At 48.1% G+C, this 15,997-nt stretch overlaps 2 non-coding genes across 2 annotated transcripts; both read right to left on the bottom strand.

The window, feature by feature from the left end:
* Positions 1-9,843: 9,843 nt before the first annotated feature.
* Positions 9,844-9,926, bottom strand: trnal-cag (transfer RNA leucine (anticodon CAG)). Its single transcript has one exon. It is a non-coding gene; the product is annotated as a tRNA-Leu (tRNA).
* A 3,741-nt stretch (positions 9,927-13,667) lies between these two features.
* trnal-uaa (transfer RNA leucine (anticodon UAA)) lies at positions 13,668-13,750 on the bottom strand. The gene has a single exon. It is a non-coding gene; the product is annotated as a tRNA-Leu (tRNA).
* Between the last annotated feature and the right edge of the window lie 2,247 nt (positions 13,751-15,997).

The following is a 15,997-nucleotide window of genomic DNA, read 5'->3' as shown; positions in this document are numbered from 1 at the left end:
AAACAGTTTAAAACAGCATCAAGTCAAAAAATACAAACAGTGCAAAGGTGATCAGTTACCTTCTGTACAATCATGAGTTGCCTCACAACCCTTCCATTTCATTGTCATGCCATTTACATTTTTACATTTACAGCGCACAAAATTTCTCCGATACAGTTCTGGGGATTTCATATGGATCCAGCCCCTCAGTTCAGCTTGGTGGGGGGACCTTACACTGTGGTCTTTCCCCATTGAGCCTTTGCTGCGGCTGCCCCAAGCTTTCGTGCGTCCCTCAGCACGTAGTCCTGGACCTTGGAATGTGCCAGTCTGCAACATTCGGTGGTGGACAACTCTTTTCGCTGGAAGACCAGCAAGTTTCAGGCAGACCAAAGGGCGTCTTTCACCGAATTGATAGTCCTCCAGCAGCAGTTGATGTTTGTCTCTGTGTGCGTCCCTGGGAATAGCCCGGAGAGCACAGACTCCTGTGTTACCGAGCTGCTTGGGATGAAGATCGACAAAAACCACTGCATCTCTTTCCACAAAGTTAACTCACATAGCAATAGCAGAAACAGTCACAAACCAAAAACTGAAACATACAGAGTAAGAACCCACATTCTCACACCAGAAATTCACGGCTACAAAGTGAAGCTGACTCTCTCCTCCCAGGCACTGACAGGTACAAAAGAAAACACGCACTAACATACCAGGAAATGAAATGTAGGAAATAAAACCTGATTATCATGTCAGAGATTGGCATGAATGACAGTTGTGGTACCCAGAATGCTCTGCGCTCCAGAATCTGCCTTGTCTCTGATAAGGAGCAGGCGCGGTAGTGGCTGAGCTCCATCTGCAGCTGGAGCGGAATATTCACAAAGTGCAGGGAGACCGCGCCCGTAGCGGGTGCACACAGCTGGAGCAGGGCGTCAAGGCCACAATAGGATGGAATGATCCCGTTTGTGTCCCTGCGGGTGGCGTGAAGCTTTTCCCTGTGAGGCTTCCCGAAACTGCCCGCCAGCAAGGTCAACTGGTCAGAGAGCGTCTGTAATTGGATAGAAATTGGGGATTGGGCAGGGAGCGTCTCTAAATGAATAAGATTTGGGGACTGGACAAGGAGCGTCTGTAAATGGATAAGAATTGGGGATTTAGCAGGGAGCGTTTTTTTATCCGTTCGTGGGATGTGGGCGTCGCTGGCTCGATCTCAGCTACAGTAATGTGTCCAGTTCTGGGCACCAGGTTTCAGAAAGGACATCAAAGCTTTTGAGACAGTTTGGAGGAGATTTACGAGAATGATACCAGAGATGAGGGGTTTCAGTTCTCTGGACAGGGTGGTGAAGCTGGGATTGTTGGCCAAAATTGTCAAGGGGAGGTGAGGAGAGATCTTTTTACCCAGTTACTGATTCGGATTTGGAATGAATTGTCTGACAGGGTGGTGGAAACAGATTCAATTATAACTTTCATAAAGGAATTGGACAAATATTTAAAAGTGAATTTCTCCAGGACTATGGGGAAATAGGCAGGGGGTTGGACTAATTGCATCATTTTTTTCACAGATTCAGCACAGGCACAAAAGACCGATTGGCCTCCTTCTGTGCTGTATGATTCTATGAAATAGTGACAGTCAGTGCAAGTCTGTATAAGAAGGAGAAATGGAGACAGGTCAGGGAGAGCACATCACCAAAACTGGGAGATACTACATTGGACAGGGAGGGTCGGAGGGGGAGAGAGCACGTACATACAGTCAGAATCAGCACCTTCAGGGGAAGACAGAGAGAGGAACCAGTGAGTGTAGTACTGAACCCAGCCAGAGTCAACCTGCTGAAACACCAGTGAGTTCACACTGGGGAGAGATCATTTACCTGTTCCGTGTGTGGCAAGGGGTTCACTCAGTCATCCAACCTCACTGAACATCAACTTGTTCACACTGATCAGAGACCTTTTCAATGTCCTGACTGTGAGAAGAGCTTGAAAAGCAGTAATGATCTGCTGAAACACCAACACATTCACTCTGGGGAGAGGCCGTTCCCCTGCCATGTGTGTGGGAAGGGTTTTCACTCAGTCATTCAATCTGCTGCAACATCAGCAAGTTCACATGTAACTGCAGGGGTTGGATTCTGCTGTTGTTGCTGCTATTCATCACTTTCAGAGACAAAGTTGGGTCTTACTTTATAACCAGTGTAGTCCAGAGCAAAAGCGTCTTCTTAATGTTGAGATAAACGGGAGAAGAAACCGGGAAGTGGCGGCGAGGATGGGGAAGGTGCTGCACCATCACTTTAATGGTGCACCCTCCCTCCCCCGGGTCCTTGCTGCACGCCCGCCAGCCCTGGTGGCTCTGATTGGGGTCCTGAGAGCCCCTGAGACTCGGTGCAGCTGAGGCTGCGCTCACCCCCGCACAGCTCTGTTGTGATATTTAAAATACGAAAGGCCTGTTGGACTGAGAGCTGATCTGGAATTTAGAAAGCATCATTACTGGAGGCTCATTGCTGCTCAGCACAATCTAACCCCCGGCTCCTGGGAATTGTTGATTCTACACCCTGTAGTTCAGTTCTGCAATTAACTCGAGGGGGAGATGTGTGAGCAGAAAAACAGAGCGAAATGAAAACACAGCTGGACAGATGTGCAACAGGTCAATCCACTGTTACAATAACTCCATCTCTGACTCCCTCCTGACAGTAACCAGCCCTTTCACAGAGACTGTGGGTGGCTCTGAAAAGAGCCTTTGGTTTATTAGATGTCATTTTGGCCGCTTTACTTTTTCTGGGAGCTCTGAGCGCTGGTTTTCTTGGGCAGCAGCACAGCCTGGATATTAGGCAGCACCCCGCCCTGAGCGATGGCCACGTCTCCCAGCAGCTTGTTGAGCTCCTCGTTGTTGCGGATGGCCAGCTGCAGGTGTCTGGGGATGATGCGGGTCTTCTTGTTGTCCCGGGCCGCGTTACCGGCCAGCTCAAGGATTTCAGCGGTCAGGTACTCGAGCACAGCAGCAAGATAGACAGGGGCTCCAGCACCCACACGCTCAGCATAGTTGCCCTTTCTCAGGAGCCTGTGAACACGGCCCACCGGGAACTGCAGTCCAGCCCGGGAGGAGCGAGACTTGGCCTTGGACCGAGCTTTCCTGCCGGTCTTTCCTCTTCCAGACATTTCCACAATCTCACAAATACTTTCACAAAGAATGGATAATTTCTCAGCTTTTGTCGTAAGCTTGAAACAGTCAAGATGGCCGAGTGGTCGAAAGGGCTGTGTTCAGGTCGTAGTGTTTTCTGGAGGCGTGTGTTCAAATCCCAAATCTACCAAGTTGTGTTTTGACTGAACTGGAGGGATTTGGGAGCAGCGGTGAAGGGAGAACATGGAAGAATATTGACAAGTAAAATGAAAATGGACCCAAAGATGTTTCTTCAATACATTAGAGTAACAGGCAACTAAAGAAAGAGGAGTGCACTGAAAAGACCAAAAAATCACAGTGATTTTTGACATCTTGCCAGTATTGAGTGGCGCGTGCACGGGATGATGTCATTTTGCAGCGCCAACGTCATCACATTTCCGCAACAAATCCATCTTCGTGCATGCGTGATAAAGCGTCATTGGGTATCTAGCCACCCCATCCCCCCACCATTTGGCTCGAGGAAGTGGCTGAATGGGAGATTTTGAAGCTGTAGCTCTCCCCCCTCGGCAACTCACTCCAGGCCTCGACGATTCCCCCTCTCAGCCGCTCGCTCCAGACCTCGCTGCTTCCCCACCCCCCCCCACTCCCCTCTCCAGTTGTTCCTCGCTTCGCACCACCCCACTCTCTGGCCACTCGCTCCAGGCCGCGCCGCTTCCCTCCTCTCAGCCACTCACTCCTCCGTCGCCCTGTCACCCCTTGCGGCCCTCCTGCTGCTACAGGTGGCGCCTGGTGAAGAAATGTGGGAGCGAGTGTCACGGCCAGAGCTAGTAGCTGTGGGCTGGGCTGGGACAGGGTGGGGGGTGGGGTTGCGGAGAGCGAACAGACAGAGTGCGGAATTTCACCAGTAGGGAGGAGGGGGAGAAAGCGAGTTGCAGAGGGGGGAGAACGGTCAGTGGGGTGGGAGCTAGTAGCTGTGTTCGGGTGAAGTCAGTCCTGGTCAGTTATATAAACAAATCACAATAACGAATTGGCAGCACATTTTATCCTCTGCCCGATTTTCCTTTCCATCGATCGGGGTGCTAATTCACTATCTTCCAATGGAAATTCAATCATAAAATTCCTTTTGTATTTAATAGGATTACTGAAATGTTAAATGGATCTGAGGATTACAGTTAGTATTAGCAAACGCACCCGAGTGAATTAGCACCCAAATCGATGGAAAGGAAAATCGGGGTAAGTATAAAATGTGCCGCCAATTTCGTTATTGAGATTCGTTGAGTAATTCGATTCTGCCCAACACTGAAATTGGCGGCTTTTTTGACTTCAACCTTTCTGCCAGGACGACAATTAAAGCCAATGATTTGCTGTATTTTCTAATTCGAGGCTCGGCAATTGGTTAAGACATGCGAATGGGAAGAGGGTGACCAATCAGAAGTGGGCTCTGGATAGCGCGGGCTCAAACTGCGGGAATTCCAGGTCCCTGAATGACTGAGCTGAAACTGATCAGTTTCACAAACCCTGTCAGTTTCAGTGCAGGAAACACTGTCTCGGGGGAAATAACATCACAAGTGGGTCTGGTTCCAGCGATGGCTGCTGCAAAACTCCCGGATTCCCTCATTGCAGCGAAATCATTTTGAAATTCTATGAAAACAATGAGTGATTCTGGAGGAGTGATGTGGCTTTTCACTGAGGGCATGTGTCGACTGGAGAAATAACTAACTGTAGAGCCTCAGGCGCTGTTTGCACAGCCCGTTCAGAAAATCAAATCCACTGCACATCCTTGCTGCAAATGAAATGTCAAATTTGGGGATTCCAGTTTTGTATCTCGAACACAGCACAGATTTATTCTAGACAGTTCTAAACAGCCAATCCCAGCTCCCGTTTCCAGGTCACTGCTCTCTCTGTGAGGCGGTGGGTGGCTCTTAGAAGAGCCTTTGTTGTGTTTGCTGGAAAGGGTCGAGTTGTTCAGCCGCTGAATTCGTGGAGAGTGCGGCCCTGCCGTTTCAGAGCGGACACCACATCCATGGCAGTGACCCTCTTGCGCTTGGCGTGTTCAGTGTAGGTGACCGCATCCCTGATCACATTCTCCAGGAAAACCTTCAACACCCCGCGAGTCTCCTCACAGATCAAACCCGAGATCCGCTTGACCCCGCCACGGCGAGCCAGGCGGCGGATTGCTGGTTTGGTGATGCCCTGGATATTATCACGAAGCACTTTGCGGTGCCGCTTTGCTCCGCCTTTGCCCAGTCCTTTCCCTCCTTTACCTCTGCCAGACTTTCTTTTATTAATTTCCAAAATATACTTTATTCATAAAAATCTGTAAAAAAAAATACATTACAAAACAGTTCCAAAAAGCACCAAGTCAAACAATACAGAGAGTGCAAAGGAGATCAGTTTCCTTCAATACAGGAGTGAGTTGCCTCACAACCCTTCCATTTCATTGTCATGCCATGTACATTTTACAGCAAACAAATATTTTCTGGCTACAGTTCGAGTGGTTTCCCATGGATCCAGCCCCTCAGTTCAGCTTGGTGAGGGGACCTTACACAGTGGTCTTTCCACATTGAGCCTTTGCTGCAGCTGCCCCAAGCTTTAGTGCGTCCCTCAGCACGTAGTCCTGGACCTTGGAATGTGTCAGTCTGCAACATTCGGTCGTGGACAACTCTTTGCACTGGAAGACCAGCAAGTTTCGGGCAGACCAAAGAGCGTCTTTCAACGAATTGATAGTCCTCCAGCAACAGTTGATGTTTATCTAGGTGTGCGTCCCTGGGAACAGCCCGTCGAGCACAGACTCCTGTGCTACAGAGCTGCTTGGGATGAACCTCGACAAAAACCATTGCATCTCTTCCACACCTGCTTTGCAAAGACACATTCCAGAAAGAGGTGGGCAACGTCTCTTTTCCACCACAGCCACCTCGAGGACCGCGTGTGGATGGGGTGAGACTTCGGGTGTGCAGGAAGGATCTGACGGGGAGGGCTCTTCTCATCATCAGCCAGGCTACATTTTGGTGCTTGTTTGAAAGTTCTGGTGATGAGGCATTCTGCCAAATGACTTTGGACTTCTGCTCAGGGGACCATCCGACAGTATCCACCATCTCCTTTTCCCGTAGGGCCTTGAGGATATTCCGTGCAGACCACTGCCTGATGGATTGGTGGTCAAAGGTGTTTTTCCACAGAAACTTTTCCATGGAGGATAGGCAGTATGGCACAGTCCAACTGGATGGAGCATTCTGCGGCAATATGACCAGGCCCATCCTTTGCAACACCGGCGACAGATAGCACCTCAGCACGTAGTGACACTTGAAGTTTGCAAACTGGGGATCTACACACACAAAGGTAGCCAGAAGGATGAGGGCGACGTTGGGTATATTTTTCCCGCCCTTATCCAGAGGTTTGAACATCGTGTCCCTCCGGACTCGGACCATTTTGGATCCCCAGATGAAGCGGAAAATGGCTCAGGTGATCGCCACAGCGCAGGAATGCGGTATGGGTCAGACCAGCACCACGTACAGCAATGTGAGCACCTCGCCCTTGATGACCAGGTTCTTACCCATAATGGAGAGAGATCGCTGCTCCCACATGCTCAGCTTATGTTGTACCCTGGCTACTCGCTCCTTCCAGGTTTTGGTGCACGTCCCAGCCCTTCCAAACCATATCCCCAGCACCTTCAGGTAGTCTGACCTAACGGTGAAGGGGTCAAAGGATCGGTTAGCCCAGTTCCCAAAGAACATGGCCTCGCTCTTGCCATGTTTAACATTGGCTCCCAAGGCCAGTTCGAGCTGGTCGCAGATGCTCATTAGTCTGCGCACAGACAGTGGATCCGAGCATAAAACGGCGACTTTATCCATGCACAGGGAGGTTTTAACCTGAGTGCCTCCGCTGCCTGGGATTGTCACCCCTCTGATGCTCGCATTCTTCCTAATAGACTCAGCAAAGGGTTCAATACTGCAAACAAACAAGACAGGGGAGAGAGGACAGCCCTGTCTGACTCCAGATTGGATCGGGAAACTTTCTGATTCCCACCCATTGATTGAGACTGCACTACTGATGTTTGTGTAGACTAGTTTGATCCAATTGCAAATTCCCTCCCCAAACCCCATTTTGGAATGCACATCCATCATGTAAGTGTGCGATATCCTGTCAAAAGCCTTCTCCTGGTCCAGGCTGATGAGGCAGGTGTCCACCCTCCTGTCCCGTACATAGGTGATCATATCCCTGAGTAGCGCAATGCTATCAGAGATTGTCCTGCCTGGTGTAGTATAGGTCTGATCAGGGTGAATCACCAACTCCAGAGCAGACTTGAATCGACTGGCTATGACTTTTAACAGAATCTTATAGTCAGCATTAAGCAGTGAGATGGGCCACCAATTTCTTATTTCTGTCCGCTCCCCCTTCCGCTTGTCGATGAGGGTGATGATGCCTTTCCTCATGGATTCTAACATACTGCCAGCCTGGAGCATACTCTTGTTTACTGCCAGACATGTTGATTCTTGCCTCAAATCAGTGCACAATAAAAGAGACTGATTCCATCAGGCTCCTTTTTTTACAGGCCACCCGGACCTGGCTGAGAAAGGCAGAGTGAGAGCAGGGAGGGGAGGAGACAAGAGTGAAGATTAAACAGAGAGCTCGATGGAGGAGACACCCAGAGTGACAGACAGAGAGAGAACGGCCCCTCATCTTTCAGCTCCACCTCCAGTTTCCTCCGGGCTGCCAATTTCAAACCCTTTATTAACAGTAGAACCAAAACCCAGCTCTCCACACAAACCCTTCCAGACTCGGTCTTCATAGTCAAGGCTTTCCAGAAAGCTGGAGCTTTTAGATATGGTCCCGATGCAATTAACACTCAGTAATATTCCCACCTAAACACAGTCCATTCTATAACAAGAAACCTCCTCAGTAACATCACCATTTCCACACCCATCCGCTTCCAGCAGTTTACAACACCTTACTGTAGCTGTTTGGGGAATCTCCTGTGTTAAGATTGGAGTTGGAAAGCGGCCTTTACCCGGCAGTGTTATTGTCTCACACTGAATCTGCTAGACATCCTGTTCTCTTTATTGCGAGAGAGAAAGCACGGATTTAGGAAACGTTCATTTGAAATGATCTCTATTGAGAACGAGCCCGGCCGTGGGACAGGTATTCCAGTGCAAAGAGCTGTCCATGACCGAGTGTTGCAGACTGGCACATTGCAACGTCCAAGACTATGTGCTGTGGGACGGCATTAAAGCTTGGGGAAGCCACCATGGAGACTCAATGGGGAAAGGCTGCAGTCTGAGGCCCTAGTAGGCCATATTACAGTGAGGGGCTGGAACCCGTGTAAAACCCCTCGGACTGTTTGCACCAGAGAATGTTTGATGTGTAATGTAAATACTGTAAATATAACCTGTGCAGGCAGGGATAGTGAGATACATCATGTACATTATTGAAGGACACTGATCTGTATTGTACCTTATGTAATATTAAATTTGAACTGCTTTGCAATGTAATTGCACAAATTATATGAATAAATTACATTTTGTGCAAAAGAAAGCAGCTTTCCTGTCAACACACACCTTGTCTCAGGGCACAACTTTCCTGTGATCTTGTCATACCCAACTTCGCTCTATATCTTCTGACACACACACTTTACAGTCTGTCATTTCCAAAAACAAGCATTCTAAAATCAAAAGACCTTTTGTTTATTTCTCCTTTCTTTTCATTTCTCCTCTATTCTTCTCAATCACTCCCTTCAACAGTCCTATTCAGATCAAGGTGGAATGTGAATAGTGTCACAACTCACCTGACACTATTATTACCCTTCTCTTCTCTTGTCTCATTCAATGGGAAAGTTTTATTCACCAGTCTGTTGCTGTTTTACACTCTTGCCATACCATCTGGTATTGCATCCATCTGAATTCTGTGCTTTCATGGCCTTATATTTATTTTCCACTTCTGGATGATTTGTTTGCTTCAGTTCCATTCAACCAGGCTGGACCACAGAGAAGCTTAGAACCTTTGCCTTGGACGGGTCCACGTTGATCCATTACATTCAGAATCACCTCCTTGAAATAACTCCATAGTACAACTACAGTAACCACACAGCATCTGCTTCAAACACTCCTCCACATTTTATCTGTTCTGACCGTCAACACCTCCAGCTCTTTTGTTTAAGTGGAACCCATCAGGTGTGTATAGGCTCCTTCTATTCTGAAAGCTGTAGCACTGGTTCAGGGAATTCAGCCCTGTTTCTCTACTCAAAAGGATCAGCGCTGCTTGATCTGCCTCGTATTTTGCTTTTATTGCAACGTTACAAGACCTCCAATCCTCTGGCACCACACCTGTATCCAGTGAGGGATTGGAAAATGATGGTCAGACCTTCCACTATTTCTTCCCTGGCTTCTTTCAACAGCCTGGGGTACATTTCATCTGGTCCTGGTGATTTATCCACATTCAAGGATGCTCATCCCATTAAGACTTCCTCTCTCCTTAAGTTATCACGTCCAATACTTCACACTCCTCCTCCTTAATAACAATATCTGCATTACCCTCTCAATCGGGAAGACAGTAATGTATTCTTTCAGGATATTGGCAACATCTTCCACCCCGATACAAAGGTTACATTTTTGATCTTTTCTGTGCCCTGCTGTTTGCTTAGTTGCCTCTGACTCGAATGTTTTCATGCAACATCTTTGGGTTCATTGTTATTTTGTTTGCCCATGTTCTTTCCTGATTTTTCTTTGCTTTTTACCGCTGCTCCCAAACGCCACCAGTTCAATCAACACACAACTTGTCAGAAGTGGGATTCGAACCCACGCCTCCAGTGGAGACTGCGACCTGAACGCAGCGCCTTAGACCGCTCGGCCATCCTGACTGCCTGGGACAGGCTTTCAATGCTAAGGAAATTATTCATTCTTTGTGAAAGTATTTGTGAGATTGTGGAAATGGCTGGAAGAGGAAAGACCGGCGGGAAAGCTCGGGCCAAGGCCAAGTCTCGCTCCTCCCGGGCTGGACTGCAGTTCCCGGTGGGCCGTGTTCACAGGCTCCTGAGAAAGGGTAACTATGCTGAGCGTGTGGGTGCCGGAGCCCCGGTCGATCTGGCTGCTGTGCTCGAGTATCTGACCGCTGAAATCCTCGAGCTGGCCGGCAACGCGGCTCGGGACAACAAGAAGACCCGCATCATTCCCAGACACCTGCAGCTGGCAGTCCGCAACGACGAGGAGCTCAACAAGCTGCTGGGAGGGGTGACTATCGCTCATGGCGGGGTGCTGCCTAATATGCAGGCCGTGCTGCTGCCCAAGAAATCCAGCACTCAAGAGCTCCCGGAAAAAGTAAAGCGGCCAAAATGTCATCTAATAAACCAATGGCTCTTTTCAGAGCCACTCACAGTCTCTGTGAAAGGACTGGTTACTGTCAGGAAGGAGTCAGAGATGGAGTTATTGTCACAGTGGATTGACCTGTTCACATCTGTCCAGGTGTGTTTTCAGTTCCCTCTCTGGATTTCGCTCTGTTTCTCTGCTCACACATCTCCCCCTCTAGTTAAGTGAAGAACTGAACTACAGGGTGTCAGAATCAACAATTTAATAAATCCCACTGCCTTCGATTTGATAAATCCCGAGATTATCCCGGTACATTAACGGGAACTGGTTCGGAGCTGATGAATTAATTTAATAATGGAAGTGTCCGGGTTAATTCTCTGTTTTTCATTTGGACCGTTTGAATTGTGTCTTTTTTTTCTCTCTGGTGAGCTGAGCGCCACTTCTCAATGAGAATCTGCTCCCAGAACAGAGTAAATGCAGGAAGAAAGAGGCCATTCTCGGGCTGTGTGTTTCTCTCCTAACCTGATCTGTTTAGATCGCACTGTTCCCAGAGGACGGTATCAGTGAGAGTTGTTCACACACAGGAGCTGAGTCCATTGCAGCGCTTTAATATGTGCCTTCCCCCCGGCCCTCCCTATTCTGCGGACACAGAGCTGCCTGTTTCCCCCGGCGGCGGGATAGAGTCGGGGATTCTCTCCCCGCAGTGTCAGGGTCTGCAGCCCCGGGGAACTGGCGGTTTCAGTCAGAGTGACCGAGCTGCCTTACATATCCTGTGTACTGATCTCCAATGGATTCAAATATTAGTGAACTTATTGGGTAATGTTTGTAAATAACCCTCATGTGAACGGACCCGGCTCCATTAATGCCTTCCAAATAAAACTGGGATCCATTTCTTTTCCCCAAATGCCAGCTAACGGATCCCAGGAGCGGGGTTGAGATTGTGCTGAGCAGCAATGAGTCTCCGGTAATGCTGCTTTCTAAATTCCAGATCAGCTCTCAGTCCTACAGGCCTTTCGGGAAAGTGATGTGACAAAACAGAAACCATGTGGCCGCCCCTCCAATCTAATGGGTTTGATGATGAACAGAGATGGCAGCTCTTTCCTTTGCTGATTTGGTGGCTCTGAAAAGAGCCCTTGTTACACTTGTTACTGAAGCTGGGTTTTAGGTGCGTTCCCCGCAGATGCGGCGGGCCAGCTGGATGTCTTTGGCCATGATGGACCGGGATCAATCTGGTGAATCTGCTCATTTTCCGGCAGAAGCATCAGTCGCTGTTTGAACTGTTTAAAGTCAGGGGTGTATTAGCAGCCAGAAAGTGAAGGGCAGTTCATTGCTCCCTGCAGCATTATCCGAATCTTTCAGGAGAAAAGATCAGAAACCGCTCGTTTCTGTCAGTCCCCGAGAAGCCTGTGAGAAGCGGTTAGTCGCTAATTTGTTCCTTTTACAGAGTGGAAGCTGATACTTGTCCCGTTTTAAATTGCTGTACTGGACCTTCCTCCCGCCGCTTACAGTTAACAGATTGACAAATGAAAACGATTCCTAAAATCGCGTCAGGATTTTGTGACGGTAAATACAGTAAAACAGAACATAAAATGAGAGGTTTTAAAATTGTTGCCTGAAAATTGAAATTTTCCATCACTTCAATTCCTTCTGGCTCTGGAATTGCCAGGCTTTTTCCAATTGGAAAATCTAAGCCAATGAGAACTTCTATTTACTTATATGTGATTCTCCTATTGGTTAAGAATTGGATTGAGAAGCGGGTGACCAATCAGAGACAGAGTCAAACTGCGGGGATTCCAGGCCCCCAGTAACTGAGCTGAAACTGTTCAGATTGACAAACCCTGGCAGTAGCTTCACACATTGGACACTTCACACTGAGTCATTCAAGGGCTGGTGTGAGAGAAGCTTCAGATCCTGTCATTACTCTCTGACTCATTATTCATCTCGAACCAAACAATTAGTAAATGTGAAGCAGTGAAGAGACTTTTCATTCTCACTGCAGAATGTGTCATCTGGGGAAATAAGGAACTATTATTTTCGGAGATTCCAGGTACATTCCTCCCTGAACAAATCCATTCCAAACATTCCCGATCACAGCCTATCCCAGCTCCTGTTGTCACCCGACTCCAGCTGAATTGGAGAAACTCATGTGTTGGGGTTTGAGTTGTGAGGTGGGGTTTCTCCGCCAGTGTTACTGTCTTACAAACTCTCCCCCTGAATTTGTGAACTGAGACTGCACCGAACACATCCCCAGTTAGAGTGAGGGCCGGACATCCCTTTGTTTTATGACAGAGAGTGGGGAAAGGGCTGGGTGGAGGGGAGTCACCAGGGATCCTGGATTTACTCCAAATCATTTCCATGTGGAATCTGCAGACGGGGCCTGGACAGGGATCATTTGATCAGGGGATCAGCTCTTTCCTGAGAGATGTGGGTGGCTCTGAGAAGAGCCTTTGTGTTCAGATGTTTACAAGTTTCCCGCGCTTTCACTTCTTTCCAGACCCTGCTTTCTGAGACTTCGCTGCTTTCGGCTTGACCTTGCTCTTCCATGTCTGCACTTTCTTCAGCGCCTTTCCGCCCTCCGCCTGCCTTTTTTGACCTTCTTCGCAGGAGACTTTTTCTGAAGCGCTGCTTTCTTCACCGCCTTATTTGGCGTTGCCGCCGCCTTGCTGCTCGTTTTCTTGGCTGTTACTTTCTTTGTTGTCACTTTCTTGTCTGCTGGTTTCTTCACTAAAGATTTCTTGCCTGCTGGTTTCTTCACTGAAGATTTCTTGTCTGCTGGTTTCTTCACTAAAGATTTCTTGGCTGCTGGTTTCTTCACCTTCTTTCCCACTTTTCCTTGGGTTTTCCTTCTTGCTGATTCTGAAGGAGCCGGAGGCTCCCTGTCCCTTGCTCTGCACCAGGGAGCCTTTGTTCACATTCCTCTTGATACTTTGCTTGATCTGGGTCTTGAGCTTCTCCTGAGCGGTGGCAGACCTGCAAGGAATCAACTACCAGCTAGCGTATAAAGCGAGACCAAGGCTCAGGGCCTTCAGTTACCTGGAGGGGAGTCGGAGAGGCAGCGGATCCTGTGAGGAACCACAATCCAGGAAGGATGAGAAGGTCATTGTCAGGGTACAGAGGAGATTAAGTTAAAGATTTACCAGTTTATAAGCAAGCGCAGAGCCAAGGAACGGTGCTGGGGCAGATCAAATAATAGGAAGCTGTGATCAGTTGGAAGGCAAGAGTGATCAAATGACAGAAGAGATGATGGTGCAAGGCAAAAGTCAGGGAAAGAACAAATAACATTTTATAAGCACAGATACCAGGAGTGGGGTTTGAACCCACGCAGACACATGTCTATTGGATCTTAAGTCCAACGCCTTAACCACTCGGCCATCCTGGTACATTAACCCTCCACTGAAAATGAAATTTAATGTGATCCGGGTGCCATCTGGCCTTTTCCAATAGAAAGTTATGACTCCTCTCCCATGCCAAATTGGACCCTTCATTATTTATGAACCTCAATCGGATCACCCCTCAGTCTAGGGTTCTCTAAGGTGTAGGGTCCCAACTCTATTAGTCTAACTTGATAACCAAGATGTCTTATACTGGGAATTAGTCGAATGTCTCTCCTCTGTACCCTTTCCAATGCCTCAATATCACCCATCATGTGAGGAGACCAAGACTGGATACAATATTCCAAGTGAGTCCTGACCAAGGTTTCATTAAAGGACAAATTCGGGACATCTCAGATACAGAAGGAGTCCGTGTCCAGAAGCAGCAAGACCTGGACAACATTCAGACTTGGGCTGCTAAGTGGCAAGTAACATTCACACCACATAAGTACCAGGCAATGACCATCTCCAACAAGAGAGAATGTAACCATCTCCCTTTGACGATCAACAGCATTACCATCGCTGAATCCCCCCACCATCAACATCCTGGGGGTTACCATTGACAAAAGCTTAACTGGACCATTCATATACACACTCTGGCTACAAGAGTAAATCAGATAGTGGGCATTCTGTGATGAGCAACTCAGCTCAAGGCACGTGGTGAAATGCTCATTAGGAGAGCTGGAGAAATGGACTGGTCAGGTGGGCAGAAAAGTGGCAAATGGAACTCAACTTGGAGAAGTGTGAGGTGATGCCTTTGGTGAGGTCAAACACAGCAAAGGAATACACAATTAATGGGTGAATGCTGAGAGGTGTAGAGGAAGTGAGGGACCTTGAAGTGAATGTCCACAAATCCCTGAAAGTAGCAGGACAGGTTGTGAAGTTGGTTGAGAAGGCTTATGGAATCCTTTCCTTTATTAGCTGATGTATAGAATATAAGAGCAGGGAGGTTCTGCTGGAACTGTATCAATCATTAGTTAGGCCACAACTTGAGTTCTGTGTGCAGTTCTGGTCACCTCATTCCAGAAAGGATGTAATTGCACTAGAGAGGTTACATAGGAGGTTTACGAGGATGTTGCCAGCTCTGGAAAAATGCAGCGATGAGGAAAGATTGGATCAGCTGGTGTTGAATAGAGGAGGCTGAGGGGAGATTTGATTGAAATGTACAAAATTGTGAGGGGTCTGGATAGAATGGATGGGAAGGGTCTATTTACCTCAGTAGGGAGGTCAGTGACTAGGGGGCATAGATTTAAAGTGATGTGTTGAACAATTAGAGGGGAGATGAGGAAAGGTTTTTTCACCCAGTGGGCTGTGGGAGTCTGGAACTCACTGCCTGTAAGGGTAGCTGAGGCAGAAACCCTCAACTCATTTAAAAGGAGTCTGGATGTGCACCTCAAGTACCTGAACCTGCAGGGCTACGGTCCAAATGCTGGGCAATGGGATTCAGCTGGGTGGCTCGTTTTTTGGCCTGCCTGTGCTGTAAACTTTCTATGTTCTATGATTCTATGCAGACACAATGGGCCGAATGGCCTCCTTCTGCACTGCAATAATTTTGTGATTTTTGACTCTCCAAAACTTGTCAACCATCTACAAGGCACAAACCAGGATGAGTGCAGCACCAACAATACTCTAGAAACTCGACACTGTCCAGGACAAAGCAGCCGCCTTGATTGTCACCCCATTCACCACCTTAAACATTCACTCCCTTCATCACTGACGCACAGTGGCAGTAGTGTGTACCATCTACCAGATGCACTGCTGCAACTCACCAAGGCTCCGCAGACAGCACCTTCCAAACCGAAGACCTCCACCACCTTGAAGGACAAGGGCTGCAGATGCATGGAAACACCACCATGTGCAAGCTCCCCTCCAAGTCACACACCATCTGATCTGCAAATATATCGCTGTTCATGCACTGATGCTGGGTCAAAATTCTGGATCTCCCTTCCTAACAGCACTGTGGGTGTACCTACACCACATGGAGTGCAGCAATTCAAGAAGGGATCTCACCGCCACCTTGTCAAGGACAATTAGGGATGGGTAACAAATTCTGGACTTGTCAGTGTCGCTCACATCCCATGAAAGAATATGCCTCATCTTATACTCAATTGTCCTCTGAATGCAGCCCAACCCTCTATTTGCTCCAACTATCACTTCACAGCATTGCTGCTGTAACTTTCGAGATCTGTGCACGAGAACATCCAGATCTCTGCTCAAAATTATTCTCTTTTTTCCACCTACTTTAATGTTTTTCC

Source organism: Heterodontus francisci, unplaced genomic scaffold, assembly GCF_036365525.1.
Source record: "Heterodontus francisci isolate sHetFra1 unplaced genomic scaffold, sHetFra1.hap1 HAP1_SCAFFOLD_61, whole genome shotgun sequence".
In the NCBI taxonomy this organism is placed as follows: Eukaryota; Metazoa; Chordata; class Chondrichthyes; order Heterodontiformes; family Heterodontidae; genus Heterodontus; species Heterodontus francisci.
This window is presented reverse-complemented; position numbering and strand designations above follow the sequence as displayed.